General features: G+C 37.4%; 1 long non-coding RNA gene across 3 annotated transcripts in view; it reads left to right on the forward strand.

Moving 5' to 3' along the window:
- The window catches only part of LOC141506634 (uncharacterized), a 39,708-nt gene extending 14,053 nt beyond the window's left edge, over window positions 1-25,655 (forward strand). For 2 of the 3 annotated variants that reach the window (XR_012473929.1, XR_012473928.1), the window contains exon 4: window positions 23,440-25,655. This is a non-coding gene — a long non-coding RNA (uncharacterized LOC141506634). Of the gene's footprint in view, window positions 1-16,440; window positions 16,588-23,439 lie in introns of all 3 variants that reach the window. The other variant, XR_012473930.1, reaches the window with a different exon arrangement.
- Window positions 25,656-26,796: the final 1,141 nt, after the last annotated feature.

Below are 26,796 nucleotides of genomic sequence, written 5' to 3' on the forward strand. Positions count from 1 at the left end.
GTACTCCTGACTCCAAGGCCAGTGCTCTATCCACTGCACCACCTAGCTGCCCCCCATACCCCTTTTTCAAGTACCCTATCTTCCATTGTTCCAATAGGAATACAATCCTCAAGAGCTAAAATTTTAATCATATCACAGTCAATTTATACCCACACCCTCTTTCTAAGGATGACCCTTTTAATTGACCTAAGAGAAATACAGCTCTCAAGAGTTACAAGTATTGTATTCCTGTAAAGGAATGTAGACAGTTTTGTCTTATTAGCTAACATGCCCCCCCCCCCCTTCTATTTACCTTTTTATGCCTCTCTTAAGTCTTATATTTGAAGATCAAATTTTCTGTTCAATTCTGATCTTTTCATCAGGTAGATTTGAAAGTTCTCTATTCTATGGAAAATTCACCTTTTCCCTTGAAAGAATATGCTAAATTTTGCAGGGTAGTTGATTCTTGGTATAATCTGAGCTCCTTTGCCCTCTGGAATATTCTATTCCAGTTCTCTGATCTTTTAAATGTTGATGGCAATAAGTCCTTTGCAATCCTGACAGTAGCTCATTGGTATTTAAATTGCTTCTTTTTGGTTGCTTATAGTATTTTCTCCTTTAGCTAAGAATTCTGAAATTTGGCCACAATATTCCTTGTATTTTTGTTTTGGAATCTCTTTCTAGGGGTGATAGATGGCAAGAACTATTTTATCTAGGATATCAAGGATATTAGGACAGTTTTCCATGATAATTTCCTATAGGATCTTGTTTAGGCTCTTTTTCCTGATCATGGTTTTTCAGATAGAAATTTTTTCTCCTGGATCTGTTTCCCAAGTTGGTCATTTTTTCTAAGAGGTACTTTACATTTCTCCTATTTTTTTAGCCTTTTGGTTTTGCTTGCTGGAATCTTGGTGCCTCATAGAGTCATTCATTTCCATTTGTACAATTTTAGCTCTTAAGGTTTTGTTTTCTTCAGTTAGCTTTTTGTTTCCTTTTCCAGTTGGTTAATTTTATTTTCCAGCTGGTCAATTTTACTTTAAAATTATTGTTTTCTTTAAGTTAATTTTTGATAATTCTCCTGCATGACTCTCATTTCTTTTCTCCATTTTCCTTCTTTTCTTCTTTGGTTTTTAAAATCCTTTTTTTAGCTCTTCCAAGGGGTTTTTTGAATCTGAGATCAATTCAGCAGCTCCTTTGACACTTCATATGTCAGCATTTTGTCACTGCTTTCCTATTCTGAGATGGTGTTTTTATCATTCCTATTTAGAATACTGTCAATGGTTAGCAGGTTTTGTTGTTTTCTTATTTTGACTGTGGTATGGTGGTATAGTACCAAGTTTATTTTTGGCAGGTGGCTGGGGCTTCTGGTCCCTAGATTTCTGTTCTGGTATTTTAGGTATTCCTGGTTTTCTCCTTGCGCTACAATAACCCAACACAAACCAGCATTGCAGGACTTGAAACCTTATTCTCTGAGTTGAGGTTGGGACTCTCACTGAGACCTTAGCTGTGCTGTGGCTAAAAGTCTCTTGCTACCTTCCCAGTTCTTCTGCCTACATTAGGTTATCTTCCCTTTTTATCCATGAGATAACTCCTTTTCCTGAAGTTCCTTCACTATTTTTGTTTGTTTTTGTGGGTTCTGTTGGTTGCTTTAGGATCTGTTTAGATGTTTCATTAAAAGTTATTTCAGGACAAGCTCTGGAAGTTTCCTAGCTTTGCTCTACCATCATGGCTTCCCCCCAGAAGATCCCACAAAGCACTAAGATTAAGAAGGCCTGGAAAAGTCTTCTTGGAGAAGGTAGGATTTTAGCTGAAACTTGAAGGAAGCCAGGAAAACTAGGAGTCATAGATGAGCAAAGAACATTTCAGGCATAGGGGATAGCCAGGGAAAATTCTTGGAATCGAGGCATGAGTGTCAAACAGCAAATAGGTCAGTAACATTCACTTGTAAATTATGTAAAGGGGAAGTAACATGTTAAAGAAGACTAGAAATCTAGGAAGGGGCCAGGTTATGAAGGACTTTGAAAGTCAAACAAGACTTTATATTTGATCCTGGAATTCACTGAAAAGAGGAAATTAGGAAATTAGACCTGAATTTCTTTTTACCATCAATTTGACAGTGAATTGGAGGATGAATTTGGAGTGAAGAGAGACTTGAGGCAGTTAAATTAAGCAGCAGACCACTGCAATAGGGCAAGTGTGGGCTAATGAAGACTTGTACCAGCATAGTTTCAGTGTCAGAGAAGAATAAGGAGCATATACATACACATACACACATACATATACAGCTACATGAGTATACTCAATATGTGTTACAAAAGTGAAAACTACAGCACTTAACCTCTGACTAGATGTGGGGGGGGGTGAGAGAGAGAGTGAAATATTAAGGATGACACCTAGGTTCAATGAGAATTTGATTTCTTTTTCAGCACAGGCTTTCAAAATTAGAAATAGCCCAGTTGGGACAATAATTTTGCAAGTGACCAGTCAGGTATAAACTTAGGAAGCTTTATACAATTGTGATTTATTGCATGTTCAAATGGTGAGCAATACATCCCAGTTATCAGAAGGTTGGTACACAGGGATGAGTATAGATCCTAAGAAAGGAACACTGATTTTTTTGTGGGGGGAAAAGCATAAGGGTACCCTTGAAAACATTCTGTAGATTTCAATGAACACTGAGTGTGTCTGAAGTACTAGGAAAGGTTTTTTAGCAAGAAGGACAATGTGGTTGCCATATTGTTTGAGATTATTTGTGAATGATTGCATAGCAATAAAAATCTCTCTGTCACTGATCCAGAATTCATATGGAATTTGAAGTTTTTTTGGTTAGGGAAGGAAGAATGGAATCTAGAGAATGTGGCTGCATTTCTGGAGTGTTTAAGTACTCTCCTCTTAACTGATGAGTTCGTGCCAATAGAGATGTGGGCTCAGGTTATGAGACAGACCTAAAAGCAGATAATAAAGCCAGAGGAAATTCTCTACAGACAATAATTGTTATTGGGAATGGAGTAAGGAGTGACCTAGGGTGGTTCACTTACCTGGAAATGAACTCTTTGAATCAAAACTGAACAGACTGCTTCAGGAAAGCAAGATTCTTCCCTCTTCCTGCATTACGATTTTATATTTTTATATTTTATATTTTTCACTTTTTCCCTTTTGTTCCTACTATACTTCCAATTTAAAAGAGCAGGGAACGAAAGGAAAAGAAAAAAAGGATTAAGAATTTCAAAAATTTGCTATGTGTGGGCACCATAGCACTTTATAAATATTATCTCACTTAATCACAACAACCTTATGAGGTAAGTGCTATTATTATTCCCATTTTTTGGTGGAGGAAACTTAGGCAGACAGAAGTTAAGTGACTTGCCATAGGTCACACAACTAGTAATTACCTGAGATTTGATTTGTATTCCAGGACTTCATGACTCCAAATCCAGTGGTTTATCCATTGTGTTTCCTAAAAATCCTTGTAACAAATATATTTGCATATATTATACATACATACATATATATATATATATATATATATATATATATATATATATATATATACATAAAACTAAGCAAAACAAATTCCCCCCATTATCCATGTTCAAAAATGTATGTCTCATTTTGAATCCTGAATTCATCACTTCTCAGTCAGAAGGTGGGTAGCATAGATCATCACTCATTCCTTTGAATCACTATTAGGTATTTTGTTAAAGTGAAAGTTTAGATTTTCTTCTCTTTTTTTCTTTCTTTTATATATAAAGATAGTTTTCAACATCCATCCTTTTGCAAGCTTTTCAGTTCCACATTTTTTAACCACCCTCCCTGCTCCCTCCTGGTGGCAGTGAGCAATCTGATATAAGTACATGTGCAATTGTGTTTAACACATTTCCATATTAGTCATGTTATGAAAGAAGAATTAGAACTAAGGGAGAAAAATGTGAGAAAGAAAGATAAAACATAAAAGAACTTTTTTTTTTTTTAGGTTTTTGCAAGGCAAATGGGGTTAAAGTGGCTTTCCCAAGGCCACATAGCTAGGTAATTATTAAGTGTTTGAGATCGGATTTGAATCCAGGTACTCCTGACTCCAGGGCCCGTGCTTTTATCCACTGCGCCACCTAGCCGCCCCATAAAAGAACTTTTTAAAAGAACATAATTTAGAAAACATAGATTTTTATTAGCAAAAAAAACAGGGGACCTACCTCTAATGGTCTTGGCAACTAAAGGATGAAATAGCCCTGTGTTAATGGACTTGAATTTTTTTTTATACTGGATAGTGAATTCCAGGGTACAGAGAGGAAAGTGGACAAGCTTGTTAAATTCCTAACTACTTGCCCAGTGCAGGAAGAGAAAAGGATCTCATTCTGTGAAAAGGTTAGAGAAGCTACTTCATAGAGGTGTGATATTAAAATACAGAAGTTTATGGAGTAACTGAAGTTTATGACTTAAAACTGACCCATGTACTCAGGGATACTCTAAATGATGAGCTATTGTGGCAACTTGAAAATCAGCAACAGTCTTCTTGAACCTCTCTTCTAATTGAATTGATTAGGGAGGAAGAAGTGTCATGTTTGCTGAAGGAATATAGTCAGAGATGATGTAAAATAGTCCCTCAGAACTTGGAGCAGTTCATCCACACATGAAGGATGAATATCTGGAAAGACAATATTTTCCCATTTGTAAAATAGATATGACTGGTCTATCTACCTATCTCACAAGGTAGTGGTAAGAAAAACATTTGGTTAACATTAAAGCACTCCATAAATATGAGCTTTTATCATAGTTTGGTTTTTGGGCCATCTGTGATCTCAGAGATGTAATTGAACCAGTGGAACTGGAGCTGCCAATGAAGAAATTCCTTCTACCAAGGAGCATGAGCACTGGCTCTGCAATTTGAGTTGCCTGGGCTGTTTGGATGGTTTTCTGTGTTAGACCAGCCCTTTAAATCAGAAGATCCAGAAATGAGCCCTTTCCTGGTCTCCAATCTCCTCTCCTCCCCCTGCCCTCCATAGGATAAAACTCAGCCTGGGTCAGACCTGAACAGGATCATCTCAGAATTACACCTGTTTTAATAGCCTTAGAATGAATTCAAGAATAAAAAGGAAACTATGTTTGTACATAGCAGCATAATTGAATAACCAAGTGCTAGATTTGGAGTTTGGAAGATCCAAGATTCATTCTAACTGCAATAGCAGTTGTATGACTTTGGGCAAGTCACTTAAACTCTCAGTTGTTGTCTAGTTGTATCCCACTCTTCATGACCTTATTTAGCAATTTTTGGTAAAGATACCAGAGTCATCTATTACTTCCTTCTCCAGTTCATATTACAGATGAGGAAATGGAGGCAAGTAGGGTTAAATGCCTTGTCCAGGGATCACACAGTTAGTAAATATTTGGAATATGATCAGAATGCAGATCTTCCTGACTCCAGACCCAGCACTCTATCCACTGTGACACCTAGCTGCTTCTTAATATCTCAGAGCATAAGGCAACTCCTCAAGAGATATCAGCTAAGTCATAGCTCATTTGTGATCTGCATCATAACTGAGGAGAAAAACTCCAACCTGGGAGTTCTTACAACCCACTGAAATTACAAAGCCTTTGTGAATCTTTATACTTATGTTGTAGGGACTAAAAAGGTTCTCTTTTCCATGATGCATATACTATGCTAGGAGCAGCTGAAACAAATTCCCATCTCTTTCACAGACTTTTTTTTTAAAGCTCTCCCAGTGTAATATGAATAACCAAACTCAGACACCCTTGAGAAAGGATGATGGCAAGATAAATGATGAGATAATGGAGGTCTCCCTTCAAACCCCAATACTCTATGGAAAAAGGATGATGATCCAGAGACTGAAGGAGAGATGATGTAGTTATTAACTTGCCATAACTCTGAATGTAGTTAGAGTAGAGAACATTGTATAAATGGAGCTGACTCTCCTTCCACTTAGTCTCCATTCTTTCTACTGTACCATAGTGCTTAGAGTATCCTAGTATCTGGATCTTTTAGGAGTTCCATTTAGGAACTCTAAGTTACTGTTAGATAGAGAAGCTGAATCCCAGAAGAGGCTTTGATGTTATAAAGAGTAGTCAGGGCTTTCATCTCCCAGATGTGGGCAGGTAGTTTTTATTTGCAGAGGTACTTTTCCTTATGTGATCTTGTAAGACCTTTGGCATGATAATGGCAAAGGATGTAGCAACTTAGATGTACAAAGAATAATTCTCAAAGGAATGGAGTTTCTCTATTCCTGAGATGTTTTTCAAGCTACAAACTCAATTGGATGAAGCAGGGGTTTTAAACTCATTGCTAAATCTCAGTGATTAGAGATCTAGTTCCTTGGGGAAAGAAACACATTTCTCTGGAGAGAGTGGTAGATCCATGGCTAGTGACAAAGGAATTGAGCCACAGGAAATAGAGCTGCCTTGATTCTGGGAGCAGAACTATAGAAAAAAGAAAGGAATGAAGGACAGTAACTAGGGACACTACTAGGGAAAAGACAATGCAGTGCAGACAAAGGGTTCCCAGAAAAGGTGATGAGGATTTTGCTCCTTACTTGAGGCATTTCCAGTGTAACACCCTATGGGCAGTGATTCTAAAGGGCTATACAATTCCCTGAGTGGAGGGTTGTCTGCTGAGATGAGGGTAGGGTTTCAAAAATCTCTATGGGCTTGGATTATAGTTCTTTCTATGTTCATAAATTTGTAAATTAAATTTGTATGATTTGAACCTTGTGAGCCTGAGTACTTGTCCTACCTTTAAGGGAATGTTAAATCCTGATCAATAAACCAGAAAAGTGAAGTGTTAAGTAAATCTGGGCTCTCTATATTAGGAGAGAACCACTGAAATGAGAGTAACTTTTAAATATTAGGAATTAATATATCACAAATGGAGCTAAATCTTATTCTAGAAGATTAGGTTTTGGTGGCTAGAAATATATATTCTCTATTAGTCACAAAGATGTGAATACGAAGTACTAGGGTAAATTGGTAAGTAGGTAAGGCAAGTAGCAACTTTGAGCAGCTTTAACTCTTATGACTTCTCCAACTCTGAAAGGAAAAATGATACAGGACTTATTTAATTTTTTTACCACTAGATCCTGAGAGATCTTGAGATGAGGGTGTAGCCATGAAGATGGCTTGGAGGTAAACTTCATCTCCTCTGTAATTTTTCTGAAGAAAGGATTTCAAAAATACAGTGTAAAATTCCTGCAGAAGGAAAATAGAAGGCAGTTGATGGATTGATGCTTGGCAAATGGAATTCTTTCTGATGTATGGTAAATTTCTCCTAGTCATTTTTCCCAGTGATAGGGTAGTCTTCTGATCATAAGGAGAAGGGCCTATTTCTGACACCTATACATAGCACCAATACCTCTGTGTGACTTAATTTCCTCTTTTGTGAACTTGGTGAGGGTACCTGATAATGATTTAAGAATTTACTGCATTTGGGACATGGGGGAAACTAATGAGAAGCCTAGATAGTAGGATTTCTGAGCAAGAACAAATAGGAAATGGATTATGAGCCTTAGTGATCTCTTTTGAGAAAAGGTGATAATAGTAGCTGATATGCCTGATATCAGAAGAAAGGCTGGGTCCAAGGATCATTACAAGATCATTTTCAGTTTTACCTCAAAGCTCTATTTTTGAGTCTTTATTTTTTTCTCTCTGTTCTCTCTCATTAATCTCATCTACTTTCATGGATTCAGCTACTATCTTTATGCAGATGACTCCGAGCTCTAACCAACCTGAATCTCTATTTTTTTTTTTTTAGATTTTTCAAGGCAATGGGGTCAAGTGACTTGCCCAAGGCCACGTGGCTAGGTAATTATTAAGTGTCTGAGGCTGGATTTGAACTCAGGTACTCCTGACTCCAAGGCCAGTGCTCTATCCACTGTACCACCTAGCCACCCCTCTTAATCTCTATTTTTGCCCTCCAGTTCCACATCACAAACACCTTGTTGGACATTTCAAATTCTAAATATCCAAAACATCATCTTTCCCTGAAATCCATCTATTTTCTAAACTTCCTCTTACTTCTTAAAGACCCCATCCTCCTTATAGTCACCTTGATTAAAAAGGTCAATATTATATGTGACTCTTCTCCTTATCCACTCAGATGCCAAAACTTGTCATTTCTGTCTCCACATCTGTCACATTTATCCCCTTCTCTCCATTTACATAGCCATCATCTTAGTTCACCACCTCATAAGATTTTACTTGAACTATTACAAAATAGCTTTCTATTTGATATCCTCACTTAAATCTCTTCCCACACTTAACTTTCTCCCACATGGTCACCAAAGTGATTTTCCTAGACTCTGACCATGTCACCCCCCAGACCATCTCAAGCCTATTTAAAACAATCTTAGTTCTAGGATTGATTGATTGTAAACTTCTCTGCTTGACATTTGAAGCTCTTCACAATCTGCTTCCTCCTACTTCTTCAGCCTTCTTACACATTTCTTTTCTCTACACCCTGGGTGTCATACTGACCTACTTGCTAGCCCTTATATATTACATTCTGTTTTTTGTCTTCATGATGTCATTGTTTTGGTTGTCCCTCATACCTAGAATGTATTCTCTTCTTGCCTCTACCTTGCTAAAATTCTAGATTTCTTCAAGATTCAGCTTAAGTGGGAAGATTTTTCTGGTTTTCCTAGCCAGCTGCTAACATTTTCCTTGTCAAAATAACGTTATGTTTCCTTAAAATATGCTTGTATTTATATATGTGAATATTATTTCAATAATCATCATCATCATCATCATCATCATCATCATCATCATCATCATCATCATCATCATCTTCTTAAGGGCGGAGATTGCTTTGCTTTTGTTTTTGTATTCCCAGGGTTTTAGAAATAGGGATTGAAGTTGTGATTTCATTAATGTAGGCACATTGCAAGTACTGATTAAATGTTTGTTGATTAATTTGTTGATAAGATCTATTCCTGTGATTCTAATACTTACAGGCTTTAGGCTGAATGATGTGAAGATATTACTGTCCCCGTTGAGTTCTGGAACTTGACTGAGGTTTTTTTTGTAAATTTTTTTAGGTTCTTTTTTTTGCAAGTCAATGGGGTTAAGTGGCTTGCCCAAGGCCACTTGGGCTAGGTAATTATTAAGTGTCTGAGGCTGGTTTTGAACTCAGGTACTCCTGACTCCAGGGCCGGTGCTCTATTCACTGTGCCACCTAGCCACCCCCTTGACTGAGTTTTGATGGAACTGTATGGAAGAACTGAATTGAATTCTCTCTTGATTCTTCCTACTTACTTGAATTTAGTTTGCAGTATTGTTAGTCGAGTGATCTGGGATGCCTCTTCCTACAGATTTTCACTTGGTTCTGTAGCCCTGAAGTCTCCAAAGTCATATTGATTACCATCAAGGAGTTCTTGTTCTTTATTTTAACAGAGCTCCACAGCTGGAGGCAGATTATTTTAAGATTTATACTTGGGAGGCCCAGGGATATTTCTGGGAAGGAGTGGGAGATGAGGGAATGAACTGGGGAAAAAAATCTGTCATTCTTCCAAGAATATCTTGGCTAGGAAGCTTTTAACCTGACCACTTAATCCCCTGCAAACTGCAACACTTATTATCTATGCCACACTAGTTATTTGCCACTCTAGATCAAGCTTTCATTACTTCTCATCCAGACTATTGCTGCTGCCTCCTAAATGATCTCCTTGTCTGAAAACCTACCCTACCCTAATCCATCCTCCATTTAACTCCTAAAGAAAGTGATTTTCCTTAAGGGTAGGTCTGATTAAGTTACCTCCCACCCCCTTGATAAACTGTAGTGACTTCCTGTTACCTTCCAGGATCCATTATAAACTCTTCTCTTTGACTCCAACTTATTACATATTACTTCCTTCATAGAAACTTTGAACCAGGCAACCTCTCCTTTCTGCTTTTCATGTCTAGCATGCTATTTTGAATCTCTGGAGTGAAGTGAGACATATGCAAATGATGTTATGGAAACAGAAATACCTTAGCTCTGCCTCTTACAATGCCTTATGTGCCCTCAATTTATCCTTTCTTGATCTTTACCTCCTCTTTTCTTCCATGGTAGTATCTCCCTAAATTATCTTATAACTATTTTTACTGAGGTTAATCAGGGGAATGACACCCTCTCTTATCTCTTCTTGCTGGGATACTACTCACTGAATTAAGTATGCATCCAAGATGGGTTACTTCTGATGACTCATGTGCCCTAGTCTCTTGCTAAAAGGAATATTCTTGGTTGGTCCCTTGGTTCCTATGAAGGGGTGGGGAAGGGACATGCCAAAAAGAATTAACCACTGAATAGGAGAGCTACCCATTCAGTAGATTTTAAAGAGACAACTTCTTTGATTGCCCTTTCTACTCAACTGTTGAGTGTCAGGACACTTGAGGATGAGCCCTTTCAGATAATATGGACCTTGAGTTACTCAGGGTAGAACTGAAGTGAGTGTGAAATGTATCTTCTACATGATCCTACAAAGGATTTCATGTGTAATGAAACTGCTTCTGGACTCACTACACCAGAGGAAGACATTACATTGACTTTCAGTGTTTTAGGATTACTACTTACTACTATTGCATTACTACTTGCTACTATTAACTTGAGTCTACATTCTGTGTCATAACTTTTAATATTTCTAGTTCCACATAACCACTTAGCATCAGTTAGTTTTTACATAGGGATACTACAAGATACAACAAACAGGGGCACAAATACTGGAGTACATTCTCTCCAATATCACTTCAGTCTTCATGAGGATTAGGTTCAGACTTAGCATAGCTTTACATAGAATCAATCTCTCCAAATTTATATATTCTTGTAGCGTAACTGCAGGATGAATCTTTATTTTAGCTACTACTAGATTAAATGCCCTTGCTCTTCAGGGCATTGATTCTGGATTGGCTAAAAAACCCAACATGAACAACTTCCAGACTTCCAACTCCTGGTCTCCAGGACCTTGGGTGACTCACTGACTCGAACTTTCAAAACCAAGGTTCTCACTTTGAACTTCTTTCCCTTAAAATGAAAGAACAAACATAAAAACAAAGAACTGAAGCCCATTTTCATGGAATTACATGCTGACTTTGGGTAGAGAGAGGACCCAAGATTACTTCTCTGGAAACATGATCTCCTATAGAATACCACAGAACAGGAAGTCAAATAAAGAGAATCTTCTGGCTTCATAGCTAAATCTAATCAAGAAGCTCCTATTAAATTTTGATTAGCAAATCAGAACCACGTACAGAATGTCTGATGTTTGTCCTTTGGTTTCAAAGAAGACTGTGACATCAGGGAGGTGATTACATGACAAGTAGTGAATTGAATTTGAGTGAGGCTGTGCTGTGCTAAGTCACTAGCATCATCTCTTCTTCGGAGCCATCTGGGTCCAATGACCAAATATGACTGGAGATGAATTTAAGACAATCAGGGTAAAGTGATTTGCCCCAGGTCACATAGCTAGCACGTGTCAAGGGTCTGAGGCTGAATTTGACTCTAAAGGCTCCTGACTCTAGGGCTGGTACTCTATCTACTGCACTGCCTAGCTGCCATATCATTCTGGATGGTCCTATGCTAGCATCTCCAATGTCTTTCAATCAATACCAAAGTTCATCAGAGATCTTGGAAGTATCCTTGCATCATTTCTTCTGAAATTTGTGTGAGTGCTTGCCTTTTGTGAGTTCTCCAAAAAATGTCTTAGGCAAATGTCCCTTTGGTTTTTGAACAATGTGGCCAACCCATCAGAGGTGTACTCTCGTTAAGTGAAATATGAATCCTTGACATTTTATGTGAGAAAAGACCTCAGGGTTCAGTCTCTTATCTTGTCAGATCTTCAGAATCTTCTTAAGATGAAAATGGAAGTGGTTCAATTTTCTCTCATGGTGTGTAGTCCATGTGTCACAGGTATATAACAATGAGATCAACACATTGGCTCTAGACCTTCAGTTTGGTAGGTAGTCTCTTTTCCCTCCCATTTTCTTTCAGAGACTCCCAAACACTGAGTTAGTTCTAGCAATACTTGCATCAAACTCACTAACTACATGAGCATCCCTGGAAAGTATACTGCCAGTGTTATCAAATCTATCCACAGCTTTCAAAATTTCTCTGTTTGCTGTTGCCAATAGTTCCATATATTGATGATTTGGTTGGTGCTGGCTGGTAGAGAATGTTGTTTTCTTGCAGTCAGGCCAAAATGGTCATGCCAGAATTTGGACAAGCAGTAGAAAATTGTTCCATATTCTATTGCATCTCAGCCTCAGAGGTTGCACTGAGTATACAATCATCTGTGAACAAAACGTCAAGCACTAACTGTCCCCTTGTAGCCTTACTTGTAGCCTTTTCAAGTTGAAGAATGTACCTTCACTTCAGTAGCTGATATTGATGTTTTTTTTCAACTTCAACTGACAATACTGCTGAAAACAACATGCAAAAAACACGGGAGCAAGCACACATCTTATTTTCATTCCATTGGTGACTAAAAATGCTTGAGAACATTGTTCATTATCCAGAACTCCTGCAAATATGCCATCATGGAATTGGAGTACTATACTGATGAACATCTCTAAGCAACCAAATTTCACCAAGCCCATAGTATCAAAGGCCTTGGTTAAATCAACAAAAGTTCTAGATAGACTTCTTTTCTGTTTCTGTCACTTCTCCTTAAATTGTAGTACAATGAACATTCTGAAACCACAGTGTCTCTTGGGTGGCTGACCATCTTTCAGGTAAAGGACAAATGACTAGGAGGACTCTGGCAAGAATCTTGGCAGCCTTGACTAAGAGAGAAACCCCCACCCCTGTGGTTGCCACAGGGAAGCCCAATTCCTTTTTCCTTATAGAGAGGGAAAATAGCAACATCCTTGATCTCCTGGGAGATAACTACCTCCTATCACAGAATGCAAAAATTTTCCATCAATTTTTGTATGTGGACCCTCTGCTTTGTAGATTTTTGCTAGAATGGAATCAGCACAATGTCTCACAGCAGAGTGGTCTAATGGTTTTCAAAACTTCTTCTGTTGGAAGTTTGGCTAGAGAGTAATTAACTTCAACTTGAGGTAAATGGTCAATGACTTCAGCATTGACTGATGATGCATCGTCTGTTGAGAATACTATGGAAATGTTCAGTTCATCTCTACAGGGTTATGTTCTTTTTCTTGATGAGTGTGAATTTATTAGGCTGAGTAATTATATTTAGTTTCATGTATGAATCTCCTCTCCCCAACTAGCTGCTCAACGTTTTGAAAGCAAGGTCCCTATTTTCTCAATTTTCCATATCCCTTTAAAAACCCAGCATTTGTTCTATGTGGATACTTGTTGAACATGATTGAATTTTCCAAAGTTCATTTAAAATAGGAGGGTAAAATAGTTTAGAATGAAAGGAACTAGACTTGGAGTAGGGAAATTTGTATTAAAATCCAGGTATTTCATAGTGTGTGACCTTATGCAAGTTTTTCTCTTTTTCTAAGCTTCTGATTCTTGATCTGTTAAGTACTTGTGAATACAACCCATCTTGCAGAGTCATTCTGGGAAAAGAATTTTGAAAACTTAAACCCTATAGAAATACAATCTATTAACATTATAAAGATTATTGCTTGAAGGAATTTCATCTGGGTCCATATGTCTGACCACAGAGAGAAGAGCATTGAAATTATTAAGTAGAACTTTTCAAGTTCATTTTAAAAAATAACTTTCCAGAGTCATTAGGAATATATATTTGTAGGGAAAAACCAGGATCATTAATGAAATTGATTCGGTAGTGCTTTCCAAATAAAACAATCACTTGAAGTACTTAATAATGAGAGATTCATAGTGAAAGCCAGTGAAGGACAGATATTGTAGGGACCAGAGAAGCTATGGTTGTTCTGAGTATGGTTTTATGTATGCATATGTGCCTGTTATCAGAAGACTATAAGTGGAACAACTTCCCTTCTTCAACTCTCCTGAAATAATTCTTCTATTGATAATACATAGTCAAAATTGTACTAATGAAAGTTATCTAGATGTTTCTGAAAAACTCAAGAAGGATAACCTGGAGGACCCTAGTCTTGGATGTCTTCCATTAATTCTGTAAACAGAATCCCTTGGACAGGTTACATGCTATTTTTTCAAAAACAGCCATCTGTTGGATGCATTATGGAAAGGCTAACAAGGTCTATATTCTGTAGCTTCTGGTAGAGTAACCACTGTTTTTTTTTAAGGAAAATTTATTAATTCCTGGAAGAACTTTGCTAGAATCTTAAAATAATCCTTTGCTAGAATCTTAAAATTGCCCTTGAGCACAAACTGTTTTATCAATGAGGAGTAATCTATGGGAATTTAAGCCAGATAAATGCCCTGGAAATAGTAGTAGGTTGTGCAAAATCCCACACATACCAGATGAAATGTCTTATAATTTATAATGTGATGTTATATCTTTTCTGAGTGGTCTGATGCTTCCTTATTGTTTCACCAGTCAGTGATTAGGAATGTCTTCCTCCCTCTTTCCTCACTAAATAATCCTTTCTTTGAATCTTAGAGTTGGAAGGAATCATAAAAACTGTAGCTTTTTTCACATAAGGAAACTGAGACCTGGAGAAGTGAAGAGATTCTCCCAAAGTTGCCTAACATAAATTTTAAAGGAATTGGGCTGAAGGATGTAGAGAAGAATTAGTCAGCAAAGCTTTTTACTTATAGGTGATTCTTGAACTTAGAAGGATATGATTGGTTAGGTGAAAATCTGGAATGGGAAGAGAGAATTAATTCAATAGAGGAATTAATGAAAATACAGAGGCAGGAATGTTCAGTACCTGGTATAAAAGATGAAGCAATATAAAGGAGAACAAACAAAATAAGAAATTCTGGGGTGAGGGTAAGTGTTGGCAAAAGAGTTTTTCCTTCATGGGAGATACTGAATATCATGTTGTTTAGCTTGCTACTCTAGAAATATTGTTTACTTTTGTGTTTGAACAGAAGTCATATACATACAAAAATGGAATTCTTTGGTATTATCTGCCTTTAGGGAGCTGTGTTGTGACAAGACCCATAACTCCGTAACAGAATGTGTGCTGAAGCAGAGTAGAAACAGATAAAAATCATGGTTTTTGGCTCTCATTTTGAGTCCTTTGGGGATAATGGGAAATCTTATTGTGATCTGAGATCAATTTACTCTCAGGCAACACTTAAAACTTCTGAGTAGTAAATGACTCAACAGATTTTCTCTTTTTAGAGGAAGTAGAACCTGGCTCTTTTCTTTTTCATTTAAGTAAAGTTTCTAACAGTCTGATTTCATGAGAGAAGAGATCCACCATGTACCAAACCCTTGATAGGGAGTCTGCTTATGCCAATTCCTTTTGTTAGGGAAGGAGAAGCTAATTTATTTAAATGTATGACAGCTAATAGCCTTATTGAACTACAGTTAAAATCATTTTTTGAATTATTCATGTGATATTTGAAATCATGATGATGTGAACAAATTAGCCAACTGGAAATTAACACTGCTTTATTAATAATGCATGAAACAGGAAAAGAGATTGGGAAAGTGGAGGGCTTGATTTCCAGCATACATACAAATGTGAAGTTTTCCTTTTCTTAAGGACCCTTTTAGCTCTAAGAAAAATACACACAATTCCTGGCAGTCATTGGCCTGAAGCAGGGATTGTAACACACTAGGTTAAAACTGTGTAATAGGGGCGGCTAGGTGGCTTAGTGGATAAAGCACCGGCCCTGGAGTCAGGAGTACCTGGGTTCAAATCCGGTGTCAGACACTTAATAATTACCTAGCTGTGTGGCCTTGGGCAAGCCACTTAACCCCATTTGCCTTGCAAAAAAAAAAAAACCTTAAAAAAAACTGTGTAATAGACAGTTTGTTGATTTGAATTCAATTGAAAGAACTGCAGGTAGGAGTCAAAAGAGGTCAAGTTCTATCTCTAATTTCCTATGTGATATTGGATAAATTATTTTTTTGTGCCTTGGTTTTTTCATCTATCAAGTGAAGATAAAGATTTCCTCATTTTTGTGCCTCATTTTTTTATCTATCAAGTGGGGATAATACTAATAATTGCTGGACTTTCCTCTGCTATAGTGAGGATCAGATAAGATGAGCATAAAATTCTAACTGTAAAGCATTAGATAAAGAGTTGCTATTAGAGTCAATCAATCAACAAGCAGTTACTATATGTACTAAGTACTTGAGATATAAAGAACAACAAAAACAGATCTTGTTCTCAAGGAGTTTATAGACTAATAGAGGAGAGAATGTAAATAACTAGCTATCTATAAGCTACATACTTGTAGTATAAAGAAGTTAGTATTTGTGAGAAGGCTCTAATAACATGGGGGAAGTGGAGACCTCGGTGATCATTGAATTTTATACACACACACATACAGCTATAATTATATGCATATAAGTTTTATATATATATGTATAAATATATGTAATTTATATTTCTGTAACACAAGTGGCTGGAAATTTACCTTTCACATAAAGCCTCCTTTTGTTTCAGTCAATAGAGTTGATTCACAACAGTTTTGGTGCAAAAAAAGCACCAAAATTATGAAGACAAGAAAATGGGGCTTAGGAAGGCAGAGACTTAAGGAGCTATGAGGTTCATTTGGGGTGAAACACTCACCAATCTCTTGGACTCAGAGAGGTAAGAAAGGCTTTAATTTTAATTCACAATTTGCAAAAATACTTTATAAGTTACTACATAAAGTTCGCAAGTGACAAGAGACTCCTAAGTAGATTCTTTGGAGAAGTAGCAAGATAGTGAATTTTGTTAGAAGCAGGAAGAGGGTGGAAGAGTTTGGAGAATCATGCTCCCCTGAGCAGTTTGACTTCCCATAGGAAGATAAGCCAGCAGGTCATAAATAGGTCTGGTCACTGTTCTTGTCCTTCACTTTTTTTTTTCAGTGCATTAGTTTTATTTCAGTAACTCAGTTTGATAGAAAAAAGGTAGCAGTTTCTTCGCCAGGGAGGTAGTCCTTTGGTACCCAAGCTTTGTATTACTGGAAATCTAACCTTTAAGTGTCAGATGAAATGCTTTTAATTTCTTCCCTGGAAACCTTCCATCTACTCATATTAGTATCTGAGATTCTAAGGCTGTTCCAAAACAAGAATGCCTCATAACTGGTTGACACACCTGCTCACTGAGGCACTGGGAGTTAGCTCTGCCATAAAACCTGGCAGCTGATATAAATACTATAGTACTTTGGTTATTTGTAGTGTATCCAGGCATGCAGACATATGTAGAGCCTTTCTTTAGTATTCCTATTATTTTATTTATTTTTTTGTGGTATATTATTATTTTTTTTATTAAAGATATTATTTGAGTTTTACAATTTTCCCCCAATCTTGCTTCCCTCCCCCCACCCCACCCCCACAGATAGCACTCTGTCAGTCTTTACTTTGTTTCCATGTTGTACCTTGACGCAAATTAGGTGTGATGAGAGAGAAATCATATCCTTAAAGAGAACAGAATTCTCCGAGGTAACCAGATCAGACAATAAGATATCTGGTTTTTTTTTCCAAATTAAAGGGAATAGTCCTTGTACTTTGTTCAAACTCCACAGCTCCTTATCTGGATACAGATGGCACTCTCCTTTGCAGACAGCCCAAAATTGTTCCCAATTGTTGCATTGATGGAATGAGCAAGTCCTCCAGGTTGAACATCATTTCCATGTTGCTGTTAGGGTGTACAATGTTTTCTGGTTCTGCTCATCTCACTCAGCATCAGTTCATGCAAATCCCTCCAGGTTTCCCTGAAATCCCATCTCTCCTGGTTTCTAATAGAACAATAGTGTTCCATGACATACATATAGCACAGTTTGCTAAGCCATTCCCCAATTGAAGGACATTTACTGGATTTCCAATTCTTTCCCACCACAAACAGGGCTTCTATAAATATTTTTGTACAAGTAATGTTTTTACCCTTTTCCCTCATCTCTTCAGGGTATAGACCCAGTAGTGGTATTGATGGGGCAAAGGGTATGCACATTTTTGTTGCCCTTTGAGCATAGTTCCAAATAGCTCTCCAGAAGAGTTGGATGAGTTCACAGCTCCACCAACAGTGTAATAGTGTCCCAGATTTCCCACATTCCTTCCAACAATGATCATTATCCTTCCTGGTCATACTAGCCAATCTGAGAGGTGGTACCTCAGAGAAGCTTTAATTTGCATTTCTCTAATAATTAATGATTTAAAGCATTTTTTCATATGGCTATGGATTGCTTTGATCTCCTCATCTGTAAATTGCCTTTGCATATCCTTTGACCATTTGTCAATTGGGGAATGGCTTTTTGTTTTAAAAATATGACTCAGTTCTCTATATTTTAGAAATGAGTCCTCTGTCAGAATCATTAGTTGTAAAGATTGTTTCCCAATTTACTACTTTTCTTTTGATCTTGATTACATTGGTTTTATCTGTGCAAAAGCTTTTTAATTTAATGTAATTGAAATCATCTAATTGGTATTTAGTGATGTTCTCCAACTCTTCCTTAGTCATAAACTGCTCCCCTTTCCATAGATCTGACAGGTAGACTAGTCCTTGATCTTCTAATTTGCTTATAGTATTGTTTTTTATGTCTATGTCCTGTAACCATTTGGATCTTATCTTGGTAAAGGGTGTGAGGTGTTGGTCTAATCTAAGTTTCTTCCATACTAACTTCCAATTATCCCAGCAGTTTTTATCAAAGAGGGAGTTTTTAATCCCAATAGCTGGACTCTTTGGGTTTATCAAACAGCAGCTTACTATAATCCTTTCCTGCTTTTACACCTAGTCTATTCCACTGGTCCACCACTCTATTTCTTAGCGAATACTAAACAATTTTGATGACTGATGCTTTATAATATAATTTTAGATCGGGTAGTGCTATGCCACCTTCGTTTGCATTTTTTTTCATTAAACTCCTGGCAATTATTGACTTTTTATTTCTCCATATGAATTTACTTACAATTTTTTCTGACTCATTAAAGTAATTTTTTGGAATTTTGATTGGTAGGGCACTAAACAGATAGTTTAGTTTTGGTAGAATTGTCATTTTTATTATATTAGCTCTCCCTATCCATGAGCAGTTGATATTTGCCGAGTTATTTAAATCTGATTTAATTTGTGTGAGAAGTGTTTTATAATTGTTTTCAAAAAGATTCTGAGTCTGTCTTGGCAAATAGACTCCCAAATATTTTACACTGTCTGAGGTTACTTTGAATGGGATTTCTCTTTCTAGCTCTTCCTGCTGTTTCTTGCTAGACATATATAGAAAAGTTGAGGATTTATGGGGGTTTATTTTATAACCTGCAACTTTGCTAAAATTGCTAATTGTTTACAGTAGTTTTTTAGATGATTTCTTGGGATTCTCTAGGTAGACCATCATGTCATCTTCAAAGAGTGAGAGTTTTGTCTCTTCCTTCCCAATTCTAATTCCTTCAATTTCTTTTTCTTCTCTAATTGCTGATGCTAACATTTCTAATACAATATTGAATAGTAGTGGTGATAATGGGCATCCTTGTTTCACCCCTGATCGTATTGGGAATGCCTCTAGCCTCTCCCCATTGAATATAATGCTTGTTGATGGTTTCAGATAGATACTGCTAATTATTTTAAGGAACAGTCCATTTATTCCTACAATCTCTAATGTTTTTAATAGGAATGGATGCTGTATTTTGTCAAAAGCTTTTTCAGCATCTATTGATATGATCATATAATTTCTGATAGGTTTGTTATTGATATAATTGAGTATACTAACAGTTTTCCTAATATTGAACCAGCCCTGCATTCCTGGAATAAATCCTACTTGATGATAATGTATTATGTTAGTGATGACTTGTTGTAATCGTTTCGCTAAGATTTTATTTAGGATTTTTGCATCTATATTCATCAGGGAGATAGGTCTATAATATTCTTTCTCTGTTTTAACTCTTCCTGGTTTAGGTAAAAGTACCATATTGGTTTCGTAGAAAGAGTTAGGCAGAGTTCCATCTTTCCCTATTTTTCCAAAGAGTTTATATAGGATTGGAACCAATTGTTCTGTAAATGTTTGGTAGAATTCACTTGTGAATCCATCAGGCCCTGGAGATGTTTTTTTAGGGAGTTCAATAATGGCTTGTTGAATTTCTTTTTTCTGAGATAGGGTTGTTTAGGTATTTGATCTCTTCTTCATTTAACCTGTGCAACTTATATTTTTGTAAATATTCCTCCATTTCACTTAGATTATCAAATTTATTGGCTTAGAGTTGGCAAAATAATTTCGAATTATTCCTTTAATTTCCTCCTCATTGGTGTTGAGTTCACCTTTTTCATTTATAATACTAGCAATTTGGTTTTCTTCTTTCTTTTTTTAATCAAATTGACCAGAGGTTTATCAATTTTATTGGTTTTTTCATAATACCAACTTTTGGTTTTATTTATTAATTCAATAGTTTTTTTGCTTTTTGATTTTATTAATTTCTCCTTTAATTTTTAAAATTTCTAATTTGGTATTTGGGGATTTTTGATTTGTTCTTTCTCTAATTTTTTTAGTTGCATGTTTAGTTCATTGATTTTCTCTTTCTCCAATTTATTCATATAAGCATTTAGAGGTATAATATATCCCCTGAAAGTTGCTTTGAATGAATCCCATAGGTTTTGGTATGTTGTTTCATTATTATCATTATCTAGGATAAAATGGTTAATTCTTTCTATAATTTGGTTTTTGGTCCACTTATTTTTTAAAATGAGGTTATTCAGTTTCCAATTTGCTCTGGGTCTATATCTCCTTGGTCCAGTATTGCATATGACTTTTATTGCATTGTGATCTGAGAAAGATGTATTCACTATTTCTGCCTTTCTGCAGTTGATCATTAGGTTTTTATGTCCTAGTACATGGTCAATTTTTGTATAAATTCCATGTACTGCAGAGAAAAAGATATATTCCCTTCTATCCCCAGATGACAGGGATGGGCAGCTGAAGGGGCGGCTTCTCCATATGGTTGAGGTTGGACTCCTTTGACTTGATTTCCTCAAAATGACATTTGGATAATATCTCACCTGGAAGAATAAATCTGGCCTGAGACATTTGACTTACCCAGGTGACCTCTGCCTGAACACTGACATTCAATACTTATGTTTGTAAAGGAACTTTCCTTTAATGTCCTGGATCTTTATAGTTAGTTACTAAGCAAACTAGAAAAAGAAATTTTAGGTGAGTTGGATCTAATAGCCAGAGATAGGTTAGGTGTCTGGCTCTGACAGCTGCTACATGCTAAGATAAGAATTAAGGTTCCTTAGTTTTGTGTTAGAGGGGATATTTAGGTAAGGAGAAGAATGAGAAATTCTTAGGTTAATTACAGTTTCAAATTCTAGTTTAAGAAAAGGAATGTGAGTTAGATAAGTATACCATGAAAAGGAAAATATGGGAATATTTGAAAAAAATCATTTTGGTTAAGGCTGTTTGAGTCATTATTGTAATGAGAACAAAGGTTAAAATTGTTTTATTTTAAACCTGATGCTGGGTACTCTTAGAACAATGATGACTGTTGAATGTGTTACAAGCTTGAGTCAATGTGATCATTTTCATTGGGAGTTTGCTCATGTATTGAAATACTAATGGAAGTTAAAAGTGTTAAAAGTGAAGTATGTGTGTCAATATGGCAGTAAGGCAAAATGTAAATTGTAATAAGCTCCAGAATCTCATTGTTTTTTGATGGAAGATATGCGTTTTGAACTGAATAAGATGTTAAGCAGTTTCTTTACCAGAAGACAAGTAGTCACCAGAGCTGGAGAGGACTTTGTGGAATAGATTCAGAGGATGCTGAAGGACATTGGATGCCTCCAAGGGAGAAGAGAAGAGAAGAGAAGGAGAAGAGAGGAGAGACACTGAACCAGTTCATCTCCACCATCTCTTATTTATGTGTACATTGTTTATCTGTAACTTCCCCTTGACTCTGTTTGTGTGACACCCTTACTTATGCCCTTCTCCTTATGGAAAGGAAGAGGGGAGGCAGGGGAAAATGTTCTCCATTGAGAGAAAAAGAGAGATTAGTGGGTGGCAGTACCCCTAGGTCTGACCTAGATTCTCAGTCCCTCATCAGAGGTGCACTATGGCACAGGATTCCTGATCCAGAGGAGAGAAACACCAGCGGCATATGACTGATTCTGTTCAGGGTGACTATTGTTTATAACTGACCGGCCAGGATATTTATCCGGGCAGTAGAAAGTGTCTGAATATGTCCAGAAGTGGGGTGCATATATTCTGGATTGCACAATTTAGATAGGTGGCCTCGGACTCATGTGAGATTAATAATGGTACCTGGATCCTTTGTAAAAGATGTGCAAATGGGGGCATTTATTAAGGGAAACTGATTATGAGTTAGTATGGACTTTCAAGGAAAGTGCAGAAATGGCCATTTGCAAGAAAGATAATTTAAAGAACATCACTAAGTATATTAGTTATTCCTGGGGTTGATCCAATGACACAAAATCAGGAATTTAGTATGATCAATTTTGGAGCCTGGACGACCTTCCTAAAGACATTGGTATAAAAGCTTGCAGTGGAAAGAGGTGCAGTAACTTTTGAAATGTACCTGTTATCATGGTGGTTATAGGGAGTATCTAAAAGGGTCCCTGGAAAGTAAGGAGGTGATCAGGGAGCTGTTATTTAGACTTAAGGGACAACTCAGAAATTTGAAAAAATCTCACCAAAATAAAAGAGGAGGGATTGAGTGGGATAAAGTCTGAGATTTCTTCAGTAGACTAATATAGATTGGAGGATAGTTAACTATGTATCCCTCCTTTCACAAAGCAACTTCTGGGATATTGGTGAAAAGTTAACTGTGACCCCACCCTATCTGTTGAAGGCTGGATGACCATTAAATTCCTGGGGCTGAAGAGATAATCTGGTTTTGGTTTGAATTTTATGTTCTTTTCCCTAGATTAGTTTGCAAGTCTAGATTGTAAAACCACATTTCTCATTAACAAGGGTGGGTCAGTGGGGGCTGGGAATCTAGTTAGGATAAATGTGATTCTTGGGCCTTTTGCTTTTGCCTCAATCTTTGTAACTGATTGTGACCCATTCTTTGAGAAACAAATAAAGCTTTCTCTTCATACCTTGAGAGATCTCTGAAATTTATTTAGGTGGCATTTGTCACACACATTCAGAATCTTCCCAAGACAATTTAAATGGAAGTGATTCAGTTTCCTGGCATAGTGTTGGTAGACTTTTCAGGTTTCAGTTATACAGCAATCAGGCCAGCACAATAGTTCTGTAGACTTTCAGTTTGGTAGACAGTCTAATACCTTTTCTCTCCCATACTTTCTTTCAGAGACTCTCAAACACTGAGTTAGCTAGCTCTGACAATGTGTGTCAGCCTCCTTGTTACTGCATACCTCCCTGGAAAATAAACTGCCAAGGGTAGTGAACTTATCCACAGTACTCAAAACTTCTCCATTTGCTGTAATTTATGATTCTACATATGGACAGTGTGATGCTGGCTGATGGAGTACCTGTGTTTTCTTGTTATAAATTTTTAGGTCAAATTCAGCACAAGCAGACTTCCGGCCAAGATGGCGGAGAGAAGACAGGCGCAGTTCTAAAGTCTCCTGATCTCTTCCCCATCTATCACATGAAACAAACCTCTTAAAAGAAATACGATCCAGAAAACCCAGAAAGAAAAGCCAGAACAGCTACCTCAGGATTTGTCTCATGCAGCAGCCTTGGATGAATCCGGGCGGGTGAGTCTGCGCTCCAAGGGAGGATCTGCCCTGGATCAGCCAGAGTAACAGCTGAATTGGAACTGGGAGTCTGAGGGCCTGAGAACCAGACCTGCTGGATCAGCAGTGGGGCTGGATGAAAGGGGCTTGGGTCTGCGGGGAAGTAGAGGTGCTGGTGTTGGTGCTGTCCCCCTGGAGCTCCGGGACCAGGCTGGGGGAAGTATTCTGGTGCAGGAGAATGGCAGACACGATCTCTATGCTTCTCGGGTCTGAGAAACTCTGAGGGCACCTCTCCATTGCACAGAGGCTTCTCCTCAAACAAAGGCAAATTACTTCTGCCTCAGGCCCAGGTGTATGAGCAAAAGAACCAGCCCAGCTGAGAAACAACCTCAGGCCAGGGTAAAGCCCACCATTGACTGAAGGCAAAAGAATTCAATAGTTTCAACTCCTGCCTTCAGGCAAAGGGAGAAGGCCTCCCAACCAAGGTCACAGACACTCCAGAGAGGGCAACCAGCACCTCCTACTGGCCAGCCAGAGAAACTGCACTCAGTAAAGCCTTTAGCTATCCCAAGCCCAGGTGAACCCTTCCCCCCCAACTAAAGGTCTTAGCATAATGAAGAAGGGTCAGCGGAAAGGTGGATCCATAGAAAAATTCCTGGAAGGGAAAGACCCCAACTCAGAGAGACCTGGAACCTCTGAGGAGAATACAATCTGGTCTCCAGCACAGAAAGACTTCCTTGAAGAAATAAGGAAGGAGTTTAAAAATTTGGGGGAGACAATTAATACCTTAGAAAGTACATTTGGACAAACACAAAAGGAGAATAAATCTCTCAGATCATCAATTGGACAATTACAAAATGAGAATAATTCTCTCAGATCCTCAAACAAGCAAATGCAAAAAGAAATTAATTCTCTCAAAACCTCAATTGGTCAAATGGAAAGCTCTTTCAAAAGTAGAATTGACCAATTGGAAAAGGAGTTGAGAAAGGTTAATGAAGAAAACTCCTCCCCCCCCCCCAAAATAATGGAGTCTACAGAAACTAATGACTCCATGAGACAGCAAGAGTCAGTTAAACAAAATATAAAAATAGAAAAAATAGAAGCAAATGTAAAATACCTCATAAACAAAACCACTGACCTCGAGAATAGATCGAGGAGGGAGGGGCAACCTGAAAATTATAGGACTTCGTGAAAACATTGAAGAGAAAAAAAGCCTGGACTTAATATACAGGATCTAGTGATGGAAAACTACCCTGATATCATGGAATCGGAGGGCAAAGTAGTTATTGAAAGAGTACATCGATCCCCACCAGAAAAAGATCCTAAAATGAATACACCAAGGAATGTTGTGGCCAAACTGCAGAACTATCAGATAAAAGAGAAAATCCTGCAAGCAGCCAGAAAGAAACAATTTAAATATCAAGGAGCCACAGTAAAGATCACACAGGACCTGGCTGCATCAACTTTAAGGGATCGAAGGGCCTGGAATGAGATATTTCGAAGAGCACAGGAGCTTGGAATGCAGCCAAGAATCTACTTTCCTGAAAAGCTGAGCCTTCTCTTCCAGGGAAAAAGATGGACATTTAACGAAATGGAAGAATTCCAAAAATTTCTGATGAAAAGACCAGAGCTAAACAGAAAATTTGGACATCAAACAGGAGGTTCAAGAGACACATGAAAAGGTAAAAAAAAAAGGGGGGGCTGGTAGTAAAAGAAAAAAAAATGCAATCCAGTAAGTTGAAATTGGCTAAACCCCAGCATGGGGGTAAAAAAAAAAAGATTCTCATAAACCTTGAGAAATGTAACTCTAACAGAGAGAATACACCCAGCCAGAAATGATGGACACTCATGACCTATCCATGTGAGTACTATCCAATGGGATGTAACTGGCTTTAACCCCACTTGGGAGAAAGACTCTAATAACTCTCAGGAATTTTGACTCTGTTCGACAGAATGTACAGAACTAGAAGGGACACTCAGAATTTTCTATGACTTAGAAGGATCTAAAAAAAAACACTACCACCCTAAAAAAGGGGGACAGGAAAGAGATGGGAGGAGGGAGGGGATTGAATGGGGTAAATCGCATTACACTAAGAGGTACAAAAAACCTATGGTAATAGTGGGGAAGAAGGGAGCAGAGGAGAAACACCTGAATCTTCTTCTCATCAGATTTGGCTTAAAGTCAACCTACACATACTCAGTTAACTTATAAAACATCTAACCTTTCAAATATTAAAAGGGGAAAAGAGGGGGGGGACGGAGAAAGGGAAGGGGAGTGGGAGAAATAAGGGGACATAACAAAAGGAAGGGAAGGGAAAAGGGAAAAAGGGAAAGGGGAAAGAAAGGGGAGGGTGTGATATAGGAGGGCAAAAACACTGAAGGGGGTGGTTTTCAGAAACAAAAGACTGGGGAATATGGATAAAAGGGGGGGAAAGGGGGAAAAATACAAACAGAGGGAAGTTAGCACAGAGGGCAATAAAGAATTATTAATCATAACCTTGAATGTGAATGGGATGAACTCTCCCTTAAAACATAAGCAAATAGCAGAGTGGATTAAAAACAAGAATCCTACAATATGCTGCTTACAAGAAACTCATTTGAAGCAGAGAGATACATATAGAGTAAAGGTAAAATGTTGGAGCAAAATATATTTTGCTTCAGCTGAAGTAAAAAAAGCAGGAATAGCAATCCTTATCTCAGACAAAACAGCAGCAAAAATAGATAGCGTTAAAAGAGATAAGGAAGGAAACTTTATCCTCCTAAAAGGTACCATAGACAATAAAGTCATTTCAATATTGAATATATATGCACCCAGTGGGACAGCACCCAAATTCTTAGAGGACAAGCTGAAGGAATTACAGGAAGACATAGACAGCAAAACTCTAATAGTGGGAGACCTCAACCTCCTGCTATCAGATCTAGATAAATTGAATCATAAAACAAGAAAGAAGTTAGGGAGGTAAATAATTTTTTAGAAAAATTAGATATGGTAGACTTATGGAGGAAACTGAATGGGGATAGAAAGGAATATACCTTTTTCTCTGCAGTACATGGAACTTATACAAAAATTGACCATGTACTAGGACATAAAAACCTAATGATCAACTGCAGAAAGGCAGAAATTGTGAATACATCTTTCTCAGATCACAATGCGATAAAAGTTATATGCAATACAGG

This window comes from Macrotis lagotis, chromosome 1 (assembly GCF_037893015.1).
Source record: "Macrotis lagotis isolate mMagLag1 chromosome 1, bilby.v1.9.chrom.fasta, whole genome shotgun sequence".
Taxonomy (NCBI): domain Eukaryota; kingdom Metazoa; phylum Chordata; class Mammalia; order Peramelemorphia; family Peramelidae; genus Macrotis; species Macrotis lagotis.